The following is a 13,765-nucleotide window of genomic DNA, read 5'->3' as shown; positions in this document are numbered from 1 at the left end:
AGGCTAAGCAACTCACTGGTCTCTTTGAGACTAAGGCCTATTTTATAGCCAGTGAGTTTGCTGGAGAGAGGTTAAAGGGTTGGCATGCAGGCTTCAAGAGTGATTTTTAAAAAGTACATTTTGCTAAGTCAAAGGATTAGTGTGCTAGACTTAGGAGTGTTTTTTCACAGGCTATTTAAATATGCTGTTTTAACTGTAACAATCAAATTAGATTAGCCTTGCGACTAAGCTTTGTATGGAGGAAGATCTAAGGGACGGGAACTGGCTTGAGCTTTGGTAAATATTAGAGACACATATTTTTGTACTATGTGTGGTGAAGTTGGAAAATCAACTCTGCAGGAACAACAGCATAGCCAAAAACGTTGCAAAGGGCTGAGATGATCATACCTTTGATGTTAAGGCCTCTCAAGAATGCCTAAGAGAGCTTAACACGTGGAAGCTCACAACAATCAGTGGGCTCTAACAGACATCTATTTTTAAAGAGCAATGCACAGTGTCACCCAACCAGCAACTTTAAAGCTAGGGCTTTCAAACTTAATGTCATCCATCTGTCCAATGCCTGGATTAAAGTCCTTCATTTTTGTATGGCTAGGTCAACTCATTGATGCACATGCATTGTGGGGTTTTTTTTAAAGTGTGTTTTGCCATGTCATTGCCATTGTGGTTTTCACAGGCTAAGCAACTCACTGGGCTCTATGAGACTAAGGCCTAGTTTATAGCCAGTGAGTTTGCTGGAGAGAGGTTAAAGGGATGGTATGCAGGCTTCAAGAGTGATTTTTAAAAAGTGCATTTTGCTGTGTCAAAGGATTAGTGCGCTAGACTTAGGAGTGTTTTTTCACAGGCTATTTAAATATGCTGTCTTAACTGTAACAATCAAATTAGATTAGCCTTGTGACTAACCTTTGTATTGTGGAAGATCTAAGGGACCGGAACTAGCTTGAGCTTTGCTAAATATTAGAGACACATATTTTAGTACCATGTGTGGTGAATTTGGAAAATCAGCTCTGGCGGGACCACAACATAGCCAAAAACATTGCAATGGGCTGATATGTTTATACCTTTGATGTTAAGGCCTCTCAAGAATGCCTAAGTGAGCTTAACACGTAGAAGGTCACAACGAGCAATGGGCTCTATCAGACATCTATTTTTAAAGAGAAATGCACAGTGTCACCCAACCAGCAACTTTAAAGCTAGGGCTTTCAAACTTAATGTCATCCATCTGTCCAATGCCTGGATTAAAGTCCTTGATTTTTGTACGGCTAGGTCAACTCATCGATGCACATGCATTGTGCGTTTTTTTTTTAGTGTGTTTTCCCATGTCATTGCCAGTGCGGTTTTCACAGGCTAAGCAACTCAGTGGGATCTATGAGACTAAGGCCTAGTTAACAGCCAGTGAGTTTGCTGGAGCTAGGTTAAAGGGTTGGCATGCAGGCTTCGAAAGTGATTTTTAAATAGTGCATTTTGCTGAGTCAAAGTTTTAGTGCGCTAGACTTCGGAGTGTTTTTTCACAGGCTATTTAAATATGCTGTCTTAACTGTAACAATCAAATTAGATTAGCCTTGCGACTAAACTTTGTAGGGTGGAAGATTTAAGGACCAGAACTGGCTTGAGCTTTGGTAAATATTAGAGACACATATTTTAGTACCATCTGTGGTGAAGTTGGAAAATCAGCTCTGGCGGAACCACAGCATAGCCAAAAACATTGCAAAGCGTTGAAATGATCATCCGCCAGAGCTGATTTTCCAACTTCCCCACACATAGTACTAAAATATGTGTCTCTAATATTTACCAAATATTTACCAATTTACTAGAACTTTCAAACTTAATGTCAACCATCTGTCCAATGCCTGTATTAATGTCCTTGAGATTTGTACGGCTAGCTCTACTCATTGATGCACATGCATTGTGGGGTTTTTATTAAGTGTGTTTTCCCATGTCATTGCCAGTGTGGTTTTCACAGGCTAAGCAACTCAGTGGGCTCTATCAGATCAAGGCCTAGTTTATAGCCAGTGAATTTGATAGAGATAGGTTAAAGGGCTGGCGCGCCCCGGCTTCGACAGTGATTTTTAAAAAGTGCATTTTGCTGAGTCATTGCCAATGCTTCTTTTCAAAGGTGAATAAAATCTAAGCCATTTGATGCAGCATCACAAAACTCGGCATGCTCCATCTGGCCATGGCCTTGATTCAGCTTTGGCGGAACCACAGCATAGCCAAAAACAGTGCAAAGGGCTGAAATGATCATACCTTTGATGTTAAGGCCTCTCAAGAATGCCTAAGAGCGCTTAGCATGTGGAAGGTCACAACGAGCAGTGGGGTCTATCAGATGTCTATTTTTACAGTGAAATGCACAGTGTCACCCAACCAGCAACTTTAAAGCTAGGGCTTTTAAACTGAATGTCATCCATCTGTCCAATGCCTGGATTAAAGTCCTTGATTTTTGTAAGGCTAGGTCAAATCATTGATGCACATGCATTGTCGGGTTTTATTTTTTAAGTCTGTTTTGCCATGTCATTGCCAGTGTGGTTTTCACAGGCTAAGCAACTCACTGGGCTCTATGAGACTAAGACCTAGTTTATAGCCAGTGAGTTTGCTGGAGAAAGGTTAAAAGGTTGGCATGCAGGCTTCAAGAGTGATTTTTAAAAAGTGCATTTTGCTGAGTCAAAGTATTAGTGCGCTAGACTTAGGATTGTTTTTTCACAGGCTATTTAAAGTGCATTTTGATGAGTCATTGCCAATGCTTCTTTTCAAAGGTGAATAAAATCTAAGACATTTGATGCAGCATCACAAAACTCGGCATGCTCCATCTGGCCATGGCCTTGATTCAGCTTTGGCGGAACCACAGCATAGCCAAAAACAATGCAATGGGCTGAAATTATTATACCTTTGATGTTAAGGCCTCTCAAGAATGCCTAAGGGATATCAGCATATGGAAGGTCACAACGAGCAGATGGCTTGCATTCTTTCGGCCTTCAATGGCGTGCCGGCTAGCAGAAGGTGTCCAAATGTGGACTTCAGCCAGAAATCGAAAAATCAATCAATGGAAACTGCCAACACGGGCTGGTTGGTCTAGGCGTATGATTCTTGGTTAGGGTGCGAGAGGTCCCGGTTTCAAATCCCGGACGAGCCCCATTTCCTTACTTTAGATCCACAGGTGTCTGGCACCATTTATTAGTGGCCCTTTCTGAAAAGTTCTGGGCCCCTGACTTCTGTTTCTTTCAAATGTCCAGTAAAAAGGGGACTATAGGGGAGTGTGAAAAGGCTTGTTGGTCTAGAGGTATGATTCTCGCTTTGGGTGTGAGAGGTCCTGGGTTCAATTCCCGGACAAGCCCGCCTTAACCTCAAATCTCTGATTGATGTTAGAGCGAGGAAACTACTTTAAGATTATGCTAAGTAGTGTCCAACTTCAGACAATACAAGAGTGCCCACTTCCTGTCCTGGTGATCTAAGCCAGAATTTGCTTGTTAGGTTTTAAGGAATTTACTTAGGTAACAATCACCTAAACTTGATGTCTGTTTTTACAGAGAAATGCACAGTGTCACCCAACCAGCAACTTTAAAGCTAGGGATTTCAAACTTAATATCATCCATCTGTCCAATGCCTGGATGAAAGTCCTTGAGTTTTGTACGGATAGGTCAACTCACTGATGCACATGCATTGTGTGGGGCTTTTTTTAATGTGTGTTTTGCCATGTCATTGCCAGTGTGGTTTTCACAGGCTAAGCAACTCAGTGGGCTCTATGAGACTAAGGACTAGTTTATAGCCAATGAGTTTGCTGGAGATAGGTTAAAGGGTTGGCACGGAGGCTTCGAGAGTGATTTTTAAAAAGTGAATTTTGCTGAGTCAAAGTATTAGTGCGCTAGACTTAGGAGTGTTTTTTAACAGGCTATTTAAATATGCTGTCTTAACTGTAACAATCAAATTAGATTAGCCTTGCGACTAACCTTTGTATGGTGGAAGATCTAAGGGACCGGAACTGGCTTGAGCTTTGGTAAATATTAGAGACACATATTTTAGTACCATGTGTGGTGAAGTTGGAAAATTAGCTCTGGCGGGACCACAACATAGCCAAAAACATTGCAAAGGGCTGAAATGATCATACCTTTGATGTTAAGGCCTCCCAAGAATGCCTAAGTGAGCTTAACACGTGGAAGGTCACAACGAGCAGTGGGCTGTATCAGACATCTATTTTTATAGAGAAATGCACAGTGTCACCCAACCAGCAACTTTAAAGCTAGGGCTTTCAAACTGAATGTCATCCATCTGTCCAATGCCTGGATTAAAGTCCTTGATTTTTGTAAGGCTAGGTCAAATCATTGATGCACATGCATTGTCGGGTTTTATTTTTTAAGTGTGTTTTGCCATGTCATTGCCAGTGTGGTTTTCACAGGCTAAGCAACTCACTGGGCTCTATGAGACTTAGACCTAGTTTATAGCCAGTGAGTTTGCTGGAGAAAGGTTAAAAGGTTGGCATGCAGGCTTCAAGAGTGATTTTTAAAAAGTGCATTTTGCTGAGTCAAAGTATTAGTGCGCTAGACTTAGGAGTGTTTTTTCACAGGCTATTTAAATATGCTGTCTTAACTGTAACAATCAAATTAGATTAGCCTTGTGACTAAACTTTGTAGGGTGGAAGATTTGAGGGACCAGAACTGGCTTGAGCTTTGGTAAATATTAGAGACACATATTTTAGTACCATGTGTGGTGAAGTTGGAAAATCAGCTCTGGCGGAACCACAGCATAGCCAAAAACATTGCAAAGCGCTGAAATGATCATCCGCCAGAGCTGTTTTCCAACTTCCCCACACCTGGTACTAAAATATGTGTCTCAAGAATTTACCAATTTACTAGAACTTTCAAACTTAATGTCAACCATCTGTCCAATGCCTGTATTAATGTCCTTGAGATTTGTACGGCTAGCTCTACTCATTGATGCACATGCATTGTGGGGTTTTTATTAAGTGTGTTTTCCCATGTCATTGCCAGTGTGGTTTTCACAGGCTAAGCAACTCAGTGGGCTCTATCAGATCAAGGCCTAGTTTATAGCCAGTGAATTTGATAGAGATAGGTTAAAGGGCTGGCGCGCCCCGGCTTCGACAGTGATTTTTAAAAAGTGCATTTTGCTGAGTCATTGCCAATGCTTCTTTTCAAAGGTGAATAAAATCTAAGCCATTTGATGCAGCATCACAAAACTCGGCATGCTCCATCTGGCCATGGCCTTGATTCAGCTTTGGCGGAACCACAGCATAGCCAAAAACAGTGCAAAGGGCTGAAATGATCATACCTTTGATGTTAAGGCCTCTCAAGAATGCCTAAGAGCGCTTAGCATGTGGAAGGTCACAACGAGCAGTGGGGTCTATCAGATGTCTATTTTTACAGTGAAATGCACAGTGTCACCCAACCAGCAACTTTAAAGCTAGGGCTTTTAAACTGAATGTCATCCATCTGTCCAATGCCTGGATTAAAGTCCTTGATTTTTGTAAGGCTAGGTCAAATCATTGATGCACATGCATTGTCGGGTTTTATTTTTTAAGTCTGTTTTGCCATGTCATTGCCAGTGTGGTTTTCACAGGCTAAGCAACTCACTGGGCTCTATGAGACTAAGACCTAGTTTATAGCCAGTGAGTTTGCTGGAGAAAGGTTAAAAGGTTGGCATGCAGGCTTCAAGAGTGATTTTTAAAAAGTGCATTTTGCTGAGTCAAAGTATTAGTGCGCTAGACTTAGGATTGTTTTTTCACAGGCTATTTAAAGTGCATTTTGATGAGTCATTGCCAATGCTTCTTTTCAAAGGTGAATAAAATCTAAGACATTTGATGCAGCATCACAAAACTCGGCATGCTCCATCTGGCCATGGCCTTGATTCAGCTTTGGCGGAACCACAGCATAGCCAAAAACAATGCAATGGGCTGAAATTATTATACCTTTGATGTTAAGGCCTCTCAAGAATGCCTAAGGGATATCAGCATATGGAAGGTCACAACGAGCAGATGGCTTGCATTCTTTCGGCCTTCAATGGCGTGCCGGCTAGCAGAAGGTGTCCAAATGTGGACTTCAGCCAGAAATCGAAAAATCAATCAATGGAAACTGCCAACACGGGCTGGTTGGTCTAGGCGTATGATTCTTGGTTAGGGTGCGAGAGGTCCCGGTTTCAAATCCCGGACGAGCCCCATTTCCTTACTTTAGATCCACAGGTGTCTGGCACCATTTATTAGTGGCCCTTTCTGAAAAGTTCTGGGCCCCTGACTTCTGTTTCTTTCAAATGTCCAGTAAAAAGGGGACTATAGGGGAGTGTGAAAAGGCTTGTTGGTCTAGAGGTATGATTCTCGCTTTGGGTGTGAGAGGTCCTGGGTTCAATTCCCGGACAAGCCCGCCTTAACCTCAAATCTCTGATTGATGTTAGAGCGAGGAAACTACTTTAAGATTATGCTAAGTAGTGTCCAACTTCAGACAATACAAGAGTGCCCACTTCCTGTCCTGGTGATCTAAGCCAGAATTTGCTTGTTAGGTTTTAAGGAATTTACTTAGGTAACAATCACCTAAACCTGATGTCTGTTTTTACAGAGAAATGCACAGTGTCACCCAACCAGCAACTTTAAAGCTAGGGATTTCAAACTTAATATCATCCATCTGTCCAATGCCTGGATGAAAGTCCTTGAGTTTTGTACGGATAGGTCAACTCACTGATGCACATGCATTGTGTGGGGCTTTTTTTAATGTGTGTTTTGCCATGTCATTGCCAGTGTGGTTTTCACAGGCTAAGCAACTCAGTGGGCTCTATGAGACTAAGGACTAGTTTATAGCCAATGAGTTTGCTGGAGATAGGTTAAAGGGTTGGCACGGAGGCTTCGAGAGTGATTTTTAAAAAGTGAATTTTGCTGAGTCAAAGTATTAGTGCGCTAGACTTAGGAGTGTTTTTTAACAGGCTATTTAAATATGCTGTCTTAACTGTAACAATCAAATTAGATTAGCCTTGCGACTAACCTTTGTATGGTGGAAGATCTAAGGGACCGGAACTGGCTTGAGCTTTGGTAAATATTAGAGACACATATTTTAGTACCATGTGTGGTGAAGTTGGAAAATTAGCTCTGGCGGGACCACAACATAGCCAAAAACATTGCAAAGGGCTGAAATGATCATACCTTTGATGTTAAGGCCTCCCAAGAATGCCTAAGTGAGCTTAACACGTGGAAGGTCACAACGAGCAGTGGGCTGTATCAGACATCTATTTTTATAGAGAAATGCACAGTGTCACCCAACCAGCAACTTTAAAGCTAGGGCTTTCAAACTGAATGTCATCCATCTGTCCAATGCCTGGATTAAAGTCCTTGATTTTTGTAAGGCTAGGTCAAATCATTGATGCACATGCATTGTCGGGTTTTATTTTTTAAGTGTGTTTTGCCATGTCATTGCCAGTGTGGTTTTCACAGGCTAAGCAACTCACTGGGCTCTATGAGACTTAGACCTAGTTTATAGCCAGTGAGTTTGCTGGAGAAAGGTTAAAAGGTTGGCATGCAGGCTTCAAGAGTGATTTTTAAAAAGTGCATTTTGCTGAGTCAAAGTATTAGTGCGCTAGACTTAGGAGTGTTTTTTCACAGGCTATTTAAATATGCTGTCTTAACTGTAACAATCAAATTAGATTAGCCTTGTGACTAAACTTTGTAGGGTGGAAGATTTGAGGGACCAGAACTGGCTTGAGCTTTGGTAAATATTAGAGACACATATTTTAGTACCATGTGTGGTGAAGTTGGAAAATCAGCTCTGGCGGAACCACAGCATAGCCAAAAACATTGCAAAGCGCAGAAATGATCATCCGCCAGAGCTGTTTTCCAACTTCCCCACACCTGGTACTAAAATATGTGTCTCAAGAATTTACCAATTTACTAGAACTTTCAAACTTAATGTCAACCATCTGTCCAATGCCTGTATTAATGTCCTTGAGATTTGTACGGCTAGCTCTACTCATTGATGCACATGCATTTTGGGGTTTTTTTTAAGTGTGTTTTCCCATGTCATTGCCAGTGTGGTTTTCACAGGCTAAGCAACTCAGTGGGCTCTATCAGACCAAGGCCTAGTTTATAGCCAGTGAATTTGCTAGAGATAGGTTAAAGGGCTGGCGCGCCCCGGCTTCCACAGCGATTTTTAAAAAGTGCATTTTAATGAGTCATTGCCAATGCTTCTTTTCAAAGGTGAATAAAATCTAAGCCATTTGATGCAGCATCACAAAACTCGGCATGCTCCATCTGGCCATGGCCTTGATTCAGCTTTGGCGGAACCACAGCATAGCCAAAAACAATGCAATGGGCTGAAATTATTATACCTTTGATGTTAAGGCCTCTCAAGAATGCCTAAGGGATATCAGCATATGGAAGGTCACAACGAGCAGATGGCTTGCATTCTTTCGGCCTTCAATGGCGTGCCGGCTAGCAGAAGGTGTCCAAATGTGGACTTCAGCCAGAAATCGAAAAATCAATCAATGGAAACTGCCAACACAGGCTGGTTGGTCTAGGCGTATGATTCTTGGTTAGGGTGCGAGAGGTCCCGGTTTCAAATCCCGGACGAGCCCCATTTCCTTACTTTAGATCCACAGGTGTCTGGCACCATTTATTAGTGGCCCTTTCTGAAAAGTTCTGGGCCCCTGACTTCTGTTTCTTTCAAATGTCCAGTAAAAAGGGGACTATAGGGGGGTGTGAAAAGGCTTGTTGGTCTAGAGGTATGATTCTCGCTTTGGGTGTGAGAGGTCCCGGGTTCAATTCCCGGACAAGCCCGCCTTAACCTCAAATCTCTGACTGATGTTAGAGCGAGGAAACTACTTTAAGATTATGCTAAGTAGTGTCCAACTTGAGACAATACAAGAGTGCCCACTTCCTGTCCTGGTGATCTAAGCCAGAATTTGCTTGTTAGGTTTTAAGGAATTTACTTAGGTAACAATCACCTAAACCTGATGTCTGTTTTTACAGAGAAATGCACAGTGTCACCCAACCAGCAACTTTAAAGCTAGGGATTTCAAACTTAATATCATCCATCTGTCCAATGCCTGGATGAAAGTCCTTGAGTTTTGTACGGATAGGTCAACTCACTGATGCACATGCATTGTGTGGGGCTTTTTTTAATGTGTGTTTTGCCATGTCATTGCCAGTGTGGTTTTCACAGGCTAAGCAACTCAGTGGGCTCTATGAGACTAAGGACTAGTTTATAGCCAATGAGTTTGCTGGAGATAGGTTAAAGGGTTGGCACGGAGGCTTCGAGAGTGATTTTTAAAAAGTGAATTTTGCTGAGTCAAAGTATTAGTGCGCTAGACTTAGGAGTGTTTTTTAACAGGCTATTTAAATATGCTGTCTTAACTGTAACAATCAAATTAGATTAGCCTTGCGACTAACCTTTGTATGGTGGAAGATCTAAGGGACCGGAACTGGCTTGAGCTTTGGTAAATATTAGAGACACATATTTTAGTACCATGTGTGGTGAAGTTGGAAAATTAGCTCTGGCGGGACCACAACATAGCCAAAAACATTGCAAAGGGCTGAAATGATCATACCTTTGATGTTAAGGCCTCCCAAGAATGCCTAAGTGAGCTTAACACGTGGAAGGTCACAACGAGCAGTGGGCTGTATCAGACATCTATTTTTATAGAGAAATGCACAGTGTCACCCAACCAGCAACTTTAAAGCTAGGGCTTTCAAACTGAATGTCATCCATCTGTCCAATGCCTGGATTAAAGTCCTTGATTTTTGTAAGGCTAGGTCAAATCATTGATGCACATGCATTGTCGGGTTTTATTTTTTAAGTGTGTTTTGCCATGTCATTGCCAGTGTGGTTTTCACAGGCTAAGCAACTCACTGGGCTCTATGAGACTTAGACCTAGTTTATAGCCAGTGAGTTTGCTGGAGAAAGGTTAAAAGGTTGGCATGCAGGCTTCAAGAGTGATTTTTAAAAAGTGCATTTTGCTGAGTCAAAGTATTAGTGCGCTAGACTTAGGAGTGTTTTTTCACAGGCTATTTAAATATGCTGTCTTAACTGTAACAATCAAATTAGATTAGCCTTGTGACTAAACTTTGTAGGGTGGAAGATTTGAGGGACCAGAACTGGCTTGAGCTTTGGTAAATATTAGAGACACATATTTTAGTACCATGTGTGGTGAAGTTGGAAAATCAGCTCTGGCGGAACCACAGCATAGCCAAAAACATTGCAAAGCGCAGAAATGATCATCCGCCAGAGCTGTTTTCCAACTTCCCCACACCTGGTACTAAAATATGTGTCTCAAGAATTTACCAATTTACTAGAACTTTCAAACTTAATGTCAACCATCTGTCCAATGCCTGTATTAATGTCCTTGAGATTTGTACGGCTAGCTCTACTCATTGATGCACATGCATTTTGGGGTTTTTTTTAAGTGTGTTTTCCCATGTCATTGCCAGTGTGGTTTTCACAGGCTAAGCAACTCAGTGGGCTCTATCAGACCAAGGCCTAGTTTATAGCCAGTGAATTTGCTAGAGATAGGTTAAAGGGCTGGCGCGCCCCGGCTTCCACAGCGATTTTTAAAAAGTGCATTTTAATGAGTCATTGCCAATGCTTCTTTTCAAAGGTGAATAAAATCTAAGCCATTTGATGCAGCATCACAAAACTCGGCATGCTCCATCTGGCCATGGCCTTGATTCAGCTTTGGCGGAACCACAGCATAGCCAAAAACAATGCAATGGGCTGAAATTATTATACCTTTGATGTTAAGGCCTCTCAAGAATGCCTAAGGGATATCAGCATATGGAAGGTCACAACGAGCAGATGGCTTGCATTCTTTCGGCCTTCAATGGCGTGCCGGCTAGCAGAAGGTGTCCAAATGTGGACTTCAGCCAGAAATCGAAAAATCAATCAATGGAAACTGCCAACACAGGCTGGTTGGTCTAGGCGTATGATTCTTGGTTAGGGTGCGAGAGGTCCCGGTTTCAAATCCCGGACGAGCCCCATTTCCTTACTTTAGATCCACAGGTGTCTGGCACCATTTATTAGTGGCCCTTTCTGAAAAGTTCTGGGCCCCTGACTTCTGTTTCTTTCAAATGTCCAGTAAAAAGGGGACTATAGGGGGGTGTGAAAAGGCTTGTTGGTCTAGAGGTATGATTCTCGCTTTGGGTGTGAGAGGTCCCGGGTTCAATTCCCGGACAAGCCCGCCTTAACCTCAAATCTCTGACTGATGTTAGAGCGAGGAAACTACTTTAAGATTATGCTAAGTAGTGTCCAACTTGAGACAATACAAGAGTGCCCACTTCCTGTCCTGGTGATCTAAGCCAGAATTTGCTTGTTAGGTTTTAAGGAATTTACTTAGGTAACAATCACCTAAACCTGATGTCTGTTTTTACAGAGAAATGCACAGTGTCACCCAACCAGCAACTTTAAAGCTAGGGATTTCAAACTTAATATCATCCATCTGTCCAATGCCTGGATGAAAGTCCTTGAGTTTTGTACGGATAGGTCAACTCACTGATGCACATGCATTGTGTGGGGTTTTTTTTAATGTGTGTTTTGCCATGTCATTGCCAGTGTGGTTTTCACAGGCTAAGCAACTCAGTGGGCTCTATGAGACTAAGGACTAGTTTATAGCCAATGAGTTTGCTGGAGATAGGTTAAAGGGTTGGCACGGAGGCTTCGAGAGTGATTTTTAAAAAGTGAATTTTGCTGAGTCAAAGTATTAGTGCGCTAGACTTAGGAGTGTTTTTTAACAGGCTATTTAAATATGCTGTCTTAACTGTAACAATCAAATTAGATTAGCCTTGCGACTAACCTTTGTATGGTGGAAGATCTAAGGGACCGGAACTGGCTTGAGCTTTGGTAAATATTAGAGACACATATTTTAGTACCATGTGTGGTGAAGTTGGAAAATTAGCTCTGGCGGGACCACAACATAGCCAAAAACATTGCAAAGGGCTGAAATGATCATACCTTTGATGTTAAGGCCTCCCAAGAATGCCTAAGTGAGCTTAACACGTGGAAGGTCACAACGAGCAGTGGGCTGTATCAGACATCTATTTTTATAGAGAAATGCACAGTGTCACCCAACCAGCAACTTTAAAGCTAGGGCTTTCAAACTGAATGTCATCCATCTGTCCAATGCCTGGATTAAAGTCCTTGATTTTTGTAAGGCTAGGTCAAATCATTGATGCACATTCATTGTCGGGTTTTATTTTTTAAGTGTGTTTTGCCATGTCATTGCCAGTGTGGTTTTCACAGGCTAAGCAACTCACTGGGCTCTATGAGACTTAGACCTAGTTTATAGCCAGTGAGTTTGCTGGAGAAAGGTTAAAAGGTTGGCATGCAGGCTTCAAGAGTGATTTTTAAAAAGTGCATTTTGCTGAGTCAAAGTATTAGTGCGCTAGACTTAGGAGTGTTTTTTCACAGGCTATTTAAATATGCTGTCTTAACTGTTACAATCAAATTAGATTAGCCTTGCGACTAAACTTTGTAGGGTGGAAGATTTGAGGGACCAGAACTAGCTTGAGCTTTGGTAAATATTAGAGACACATATTTTAGTACCATGTGTGGTGAAGTTGGAAAATCAGCTCTGGCGGAACCACAGCATAGCCAAAAACATTGCAAAGCGCTGAAATGATCATCCGCCAGAGCTGATTTTCCAACTTCCCCACACATGGTACTAAAATATGTGTCTCTAATATGTACCAAATATTTACCAATTTACTAGAACTTTCAAACTTAATGTCAACCATCTTTCCAATGCCTGTATTAATGTCCTTGAGATTTGTACGGCTAGCTCTACTCATTGATGCACATGCATTGTGGGGTTTTTATTAAGTGTGTTTTCCCATGTCATTGCCAGTGTGGTTTTCACAGGCTAAGCAACTCAGTGGGCTCTATCAGATCAAGGCCTAGTTTATAGCCAGTGAATTTGATAGAGATAGGTTAAAGGGCTGGCGCGCCCCGGCTTCGACAGTGATTTTTAAAAAGTGCATTTTGCTGAGTCATTGCCAATGCTTCTTTTCAAAGGTGAATAAAATCTAAGCCATTTGATGCAGCATCACAAACCTCGGCATGCTCCATCTGGCCATGGCCTTGATTCAGCTTTGGCGGAACCACAGCATAGCCAAAAACAGTGCAAAGGGCTGAAATGATCATACCTTTGATGTTAAGGCCTCTCAAGAATGCCTAAGAGCGCTTAGCATGTGGAAGGTCACAACGAGCAGTGGGGTCTATCAGATGTCTATTTTTACAGTGAAATGCACAGTGTCACCCAACCAGCAACTTTAAAGCTAGGGCTTTTAAACTGAATGTCATCCATCTGTCCAATGCCTGGATTAAAGTCCTTGATTTTTGTAAGGCTAGGTCAAATCATTGATGCACATGCATTGTCGGGTTTTATTTTTTAAGTCTGTTTTGCCATGTCATTGCCAGTGTGGTTTTCACAGGCTAAGCAACTCACTGGGCTCTATGAGACTAAGACCTAGTTTATAGCCAGTGAGTTTGCTGGAGAAAGGTTAAAAGGTTGGCATGCAGGCTTCAAGAGTGATTTTTAAAAAGTGCATTTTGCTGAGTCAAAGTATTAGTGCGCTAGACTTAGGAGTGTTTTTTCACAGGCTATTTAAATATGCTGTCTTAACTGTAACAATCAAATTAGATTAGCCATGCGACTAAACTTTGTAGGGAGGAAGATTTAAGGGACCAGACCTGGCTTGAGCTTTGGTAAATATTAGAGACACATATTTTAGTACCATGTGTGGTGAAGTTGGAAAATCAGCTCTGGCGGAACCACAGCATAGCCAAAAACATTG

At 41.9% G+C, this 13,765-nt stretch overlaps 4 non-coding genes across 4 annotated transcripts; all 4 read left to right on the top strand.

Moving 5' to 3' along the window:
* The first annotated feature begins 3,257 nt into the window (after nt 1–3,257).
* On the top strand, nt 3,258–3,329 carry trnap-ugg (transfer RNA proline (anticodon UGG)). The gene has a single exon. It is a non-coding gene; the product is annotated as a tRNA-Pro (tRNA).
* Nucleotides 3,330–6,290: 2,961 nt separating this feature from the next.
* trnap-ugg (transfer RNA proline (anticodon UGG)) lies at nt 6,291–6,362 on the top strand. The gene has a single exon. It is a non-coding gene; the product is annotated as a tRNA-Pro (tRNA).
* A 2,324-nt stretch (nt 6,363–8,686) lies between these two features.
* trnap-ugg (transfer RNA proline (anticodon UGG)) lies at nt 8,687–8,758 on the top strand. The gene has a single exon. It is a non-coding gene; the product is annotated as a tRNA-Pro (tRNA).
* Nucleotides 8,759–11,082: 2,324 nt separating this feature from the next.
* On the top strand, nt 11,083–11,154 carry trnap-ugg (transfer RNA proline (anticodon UGG)). The gene has a single exon. It is a non-coding gene; the product is annotated as a tRNA-Pro (tRNA).
* The last annotated feature ends 2,611 nt before the right edge of the window (nt 11,155–13,765 follow it).

Source organism: Electrophorus electricus, chromosome 23 (assembly GCF_041902795.1).
Source record: "Electrophorus electricus isolate QZ-2024a chromosome 23, ASM4190279v1, whole genome shotgun sequence".
NCBI classification, from domain to species: domain Eukaryota; kingdom Metazoa; phylum Chordata; class Actinopteri; order Gymnotiformes; family Gymnotidae; genus Electrophorus; species Electrophorus electricus.
This window is presented reverse-complemented; position numbering and strand designations above follow the sequence as displayed.